General features: G+C 40.6%; 1 pseudogene across 1 annotated transcript; it reads left to right on the forward strand.

Moving 5' to 3' along the window:
- On the forward strand, nt 1–917 carry LOC126954753 (60S ribosomal protein L6-like; annotated as a pseudogene). Its single transcript, XR_007725715.1, has one exon. The product of XR_007725715.1 is annotated as a 60S ribosomal protein L6-like (transcript).
- Nucleotides 918–5556: the final 4639 nt, after the last annotated feature.

The raw sequence follows: 5556 nt of genomic DNA on the forward strand, positions 1-5556 counted from the left end.
TCCCATCTTGCAAGATGGCGGGTGAAAAAGTTGAGAAGCCAAATACTAAAGAGAAGAAACCCGAAGCCAAGAAGGCTGATGCTGGTGGCAAGGTGGAAAAGGGTAACCTCAAGGCTAAGAAGCCCAAGAAGGGGAAGCCCCATTGCAGCCGCAACCCTGTCCTTGTCAGAGGAATTGGCAGGTATTCCCGATCTGCCATGTATTCCAGAAAGGCCATGTACAAGAGGAAGCACTCAGCCGCTAAATGCGAGGTTGAAAAGAAAAAGAAGGAGAAGGTTCTTGCAACTCTTACAAAACCAGTTGGTGGTGACAAGAACGGCGGTACCCGGGTGGTTAAACTTCGCAAAATGCCTAGATATTATCCTACTGAAGATGTGCCTCGAAGGTGTTGAGCCATGGCAAAAAAACCCTTCAGTCAGCATGTGAGAAAACTGCGAGCCAGCATTACCCCAGGACCATTCTGATCATCCTCACTGGACGCCACAGGGGCAAGAGGGTGGTTTTCCTGAAGCAGCTGGCTAGTGGCTTGTTACTTGTGACTGGACCTCTGGTCCTCAATCGAGTTCCTCTACGAAGAACACACCAGAAATTTGTCATTGCCACCTCAACCAAAATAGATATCAGCAATGTCAAAATCCCAAAACATCTTACTGATGCTTACTTCAAGAAGAAGCAGCTGCGGAAGCCCAGACACCAGGAAGGTGAGATCTTCGACACAGAAAAAGAGAAATACGAGATTACAGAGCAGCACAAGATTGATCAGAAAGCTGTGGACTCACAAATTCTACCAAAAATCAAAGCAGTTCCTCAGCTCCAGGGCTACCTGCGATCTGTGTTTGTCCTGACGAATGGAATTTATCCTCACAAATTGGTGTTCTAAATGTCTTAAGAACCTCATTAAATAGCTAAGTACAAAAAAAAAAAAACCATAAAAAATAAAAAATAAAAAAACTGTTAAGAATTTTAAGACAAAGAAATCTGTGAATTGGCTCAAGTCCCAGGTCTATGAAAGAAGCAAGAACAAAACTCAGTCTTCTGATGCATGTAGATTACAATTGTTATGGACAATTCTTCCCTAAATATGCCTAGATCAATATTAACCCATCAAATGAGGATTCCTAAGATTTGCAGAATACTCAGTGCACATAACCTTAATTCTGAAGATGCAAGGGCTTTGTATAACGGACCTGAAAATCACTCTTGTTTTTTAGGGTTAATGTATCTTAAAAATGATAATACATATAAAGTGCTAAAAGTGGTTCCTAGTACAAAATAAAGATTCAATAATTATTAATTGTTATTATTGACCTAGAGCTAAAGAATCATTTCAGAAAGTTTAAATTTCAGGGTGTTTAATGGAGTCGATGTTTTACACCTTTTAACACTTTTATGTTGAGAACTGGATAGGGACTATGGTTTTTCTGAAATAGGAAATTAATAAAAAGAGAAATCTAAATTCACAGCTATTGGAAGATTTGGCTGTGGTTATGAAGAATTCAAATGGTAGAATCTGGAAATCATTAGGTTTCAAGTGTTCAACTCTGGTGTATTTAACCTTCCACGTGCCTCCAGTCTCTTTTTGCACTTGAATATTCAGGGATTCTATTGCCCCCAAGTTCCTTCCCAAACTGAGATGTCTCTTGGGATCTTTTCACATTAGGGGTCTTTATCCTTTCACTCAACTACCCTGAGCCAGGGGTCTGCATAGTCTTGTTGATATTAACTTGGACAAGACAGAGTTGGACAGGAAAATCTGTTCCCCAACCGGGGCCTCCAGCACCTACCCCCTTACTTCTTAACCATAAAAATCCTAGAGGAAAACCTAGGTAGTACCATTCAGGACATAGGCATGGGCAAAGACTTCATGTCTAAAACACCAAAAGCAACGGCAGCAAAAGCCAAAATTGACAAATGGGATCTCATTAAACTAAAGAGCTTCTGCACAGCAAAAGAAACTACCATCAGAGTGAACAGGCAACCTACAGAATGGGAGAAAATTTTTGCAATCTACTCATCTGACAAAGGGCTAATATCCAGAACCTACAAAGAACTCCAACAAATTTACAAGAAAAAAACAAACAACCCCATCAAAAAGTGGGCAAAGGATATGAACAGACATTTCTCAAAAGAAGACATTCATACAGCCAACAGACACATGAAAAAATGCTCATCATCACTGGCCATCAGAGAAATGCAAATCAAAACCACAATGAGATACCATCTCACACCAGTTAGAATGGCGATCATTAAAAAGTCAGGAAACAACAGGTGCTGGAGAGGATGTGGAGAAATAGGAACACTTTTACACTGTTGGTGGGATTGTAAACTAGTTCAACCATTATGGAAAACAGTATGGCGATTCCTCAAGGATCTAGAACTAGATGTACCATATGACCCAGCCATCCCATTACTGGGTATATACCCAAAGGATTATAAATTATGCTGCTATAAAGACACATGAACACGTATGTTTATTGCGGCACTATTCACAATAGCAAAGACTTGGAATCAACCCAAATGTCCATCAGTGACAGATTGGATTAAGAAAATGTGGCACATATACACCATGGAATACTATGCAGCCATCAAAAAGGATGAGTTTGTGTCCTTTGTAGGGACATGGATGCAGCTGGAAACCATCATTCTTATAAAACTATCACAAGAACAGAAAACCAAACACCGCATGTTCTCACTCATAGGTGGGAACTGAACAATGAGATCACTTGGACTCAGGAAGGGGAACATCACACACCGGGGCCTATCATGGGGAGGGGGGAGGGGGGAGGGATTGCATTGGGAGTTATACCTGATGTAAATGACGAGTTGATGGGTGCAGCACACCAACATGGCACAAGTATACATATGTAACAAACCTGCACGTTATGCACATGTACCCTACAACTTAAAGTATAATAATAATAAATAAATTAAAAAAAAAAAAAACTCCATCCTTATTTGGTTTCTCAGATGCCAAGAGAGCAAGCTAACCTGGGGTAAGAACAAAGACTCTGAAGTACGGCAAATCTGGGTCCAAGTCCTGAATCTGCCATAGGCTAACAGCATGACCTTTGCTGAGTTACTTACTCTCTCTAAACTTCTATTTCCGTATCCATACAAAGAGCCTAATATCAATTTCATAACAATTCATGACAATTTCATTGTCATGAGCATCAAATCATATAATGCACGAGAAAGTATTTAGCACTAACAGGCACATACTAAACACTCAATAAAATGTTAACTATTTCTATACTCTCTTAGTTTCTATCCAGACCTTGCAACACCTCTGTTAGTTTCACTGCCTGGTTCCCCCTTCTCTACCTGCACCCTTAATGTTAGAGTTCCTTTTCTACCCCCACTTTGCACATCTGCCCAAGGGGACCTCACCCAGTCTCAGGACTTTCACTGCCACCTACTATGCACAAAACTCTGGGTGACAGCACCCAGAGCTATCTGTCCAACCCTGATCTTTTATCCAAGCTCTAGATTTGCATTTGCAATTATCTATTTATTGTGTCACCTTAGATACCCTATAGTTGCCCAAACAGAACCCACCATCATCCTCCTCTAACCCATTTCATTTCCTGTCTTCTCAAGCACACTTAATGGGGTCTCCCAGGGTAGAAATTGTGAAGACATTCACAACCCCTCATGCCCACTCACCAAGCCCTGGGATTAAAAAATTTCTCCTGACTCCAATGCTGTCCCAATTCCTCCACCCTGCCACTGCCTTGGTTCTGGTCTTCCTTATCACACACTAGATGAAGGAAATAGCCTTCTATTTGTGACCTGTCAGCCCTCACACAGTAACTCGTCCATATCCATTCATCCTCTAGTCCCCCACCCAAATCATCTTCTTCAATACATGCCAAGGACTACAAAGATACTCTGAATGTGGGGAAAAGGGAACATCTTAACAAATATTTCACAGTGAAATATAGGGGGCATAAACATTAAGTTGAAGAAACAATCAAAAAAGACACCCGGTGATATTATGATTATTTAACATGGTTCTAGTTTTTATTTTTTTTACCATATTATTCAACTACCACCCTGATAGAACTAGTTGCTCTGACTTCTGGGGCCCCACTATGTCTTCATTACACATTTGCTTTAGCCTTTAACATATGCGGTAATTCATCTGCCTTTCTCTGTTTAGCCTACATCATTTGCATCTTTTTACACCCAGAATCTGGTATCATGCCTAGCACATAGTCAAAGCTTGCTAACCAGTAGAAAACAGTCTAATGATTGACTTTTCACGCTTCCCATTAGAAACTAAGAAAACTGACATTTTTCTTGAAATTGCAAAATGGTAGCATAAGTTTTGTTTTGAGATGAGGTTTTGCTCTTGTTGCCCAGGCTGGAGTGCAATGGCATGATCTCGGCTCACTGCAACCTCCACCTCTTGGGTTCAAGCGATTTTCCTGTCTCAGCCTCTGGAGTAGCTGGGATTACAGGCATGTGCCACTACGCCTGACTAATTTTGTATTTTTAGTAGAGACAGGGTTTCTCCATGTTGGTCAGGCTGGTCTCAAACTCCCAACCTCAGGTGATCCACCAGCCTCAGCCTCCCAAAGTGCTGGAATTACGGGTGTGAGCTACCATGCCCAACCAGTTTTTTGTTTTGTTTTGTTTTGTTTAATCAAAGTATTTTCCCTTCTTGAGAATTCAGGGTTTTTTATTTTGTCTTTATTTTGATCTCTTTTTCCCCTTCTAACATTAAGTCTAGGCCCCAGGAATAGAAGGCAGATTCCAGCTATAACTTTGAGTTTCAAACTAGACTTTTTATTAAAGTAATAGGAAGAAAGTCTCAAAGGAACCAGAGCTTGGAGGATTGACCGTGGAGTTATCACAGAAGGAGATACTTGAGGGAAGTTCCTGCCTCACTAGAAGGGGAAACCCTTTCCAGTGCTAAGAGGGAATCTGTTTTTCTCCTTTGCACACTCTAAACTTCAGCATTATCAGTGATCATGGAACATAGAAGCTTATGATATCAGGCTTCATCCTAACTAAATTCATAAAAGAGCAGTGTAGAAAGCACAATGTCACTTGTTTTATAACTGATACACCCATTTAACAAGGAAATGAGACACAAGATTAAGAATGCCACCTCTGGAGTCAACAGCAAGTGTGACTGGGGCCACATGACTCGGTCAGATTTTTTATTTAGTCCTTTAGCGCAAACCTAAGAATGTTCCCTCAAACCTATAGAGTCTTGATCCTCTGTTCTCTTTGTACATGTAAGATCCTTAGATTAGCACATGGAACATAGGAAGAGATCTAGAAATATCAGCTATACTAGCTGAGAGCCGAATCACATATGAACTCCCATTCACGACTGCCACAAAAAGAATAAAATACCTAGGAATACTGCTAACAAGGGAAGTGAAGGACCTCTTCAAGGAGAACTACAAACCATGGCTCAGAGAAATCAGAGATGACACAAATAAATAGAAAAACATTCCATGTTCATGGATAGGAAGAATCAATATGGTGAAAATGACCATACTGCCCAAAGCAATTTTTAGATTCAATGCTACTCCCATAAATTAC

Source organism: Macaca thibetana, chromosome 5 (genome assembly GCF_024542745.1).
Source record: "Macaca thibetana thibetana isolate TM-01 chromosome 5, ASM2454274v1, whole genome shotgun sequence".
Taxonomy (NCBI): domain Eukaryota; kingdom Metazoa; phylum Chordata; class Mammalia; order Primates; family Cercopithecidae; genus Macaca; species Macaca thibetana.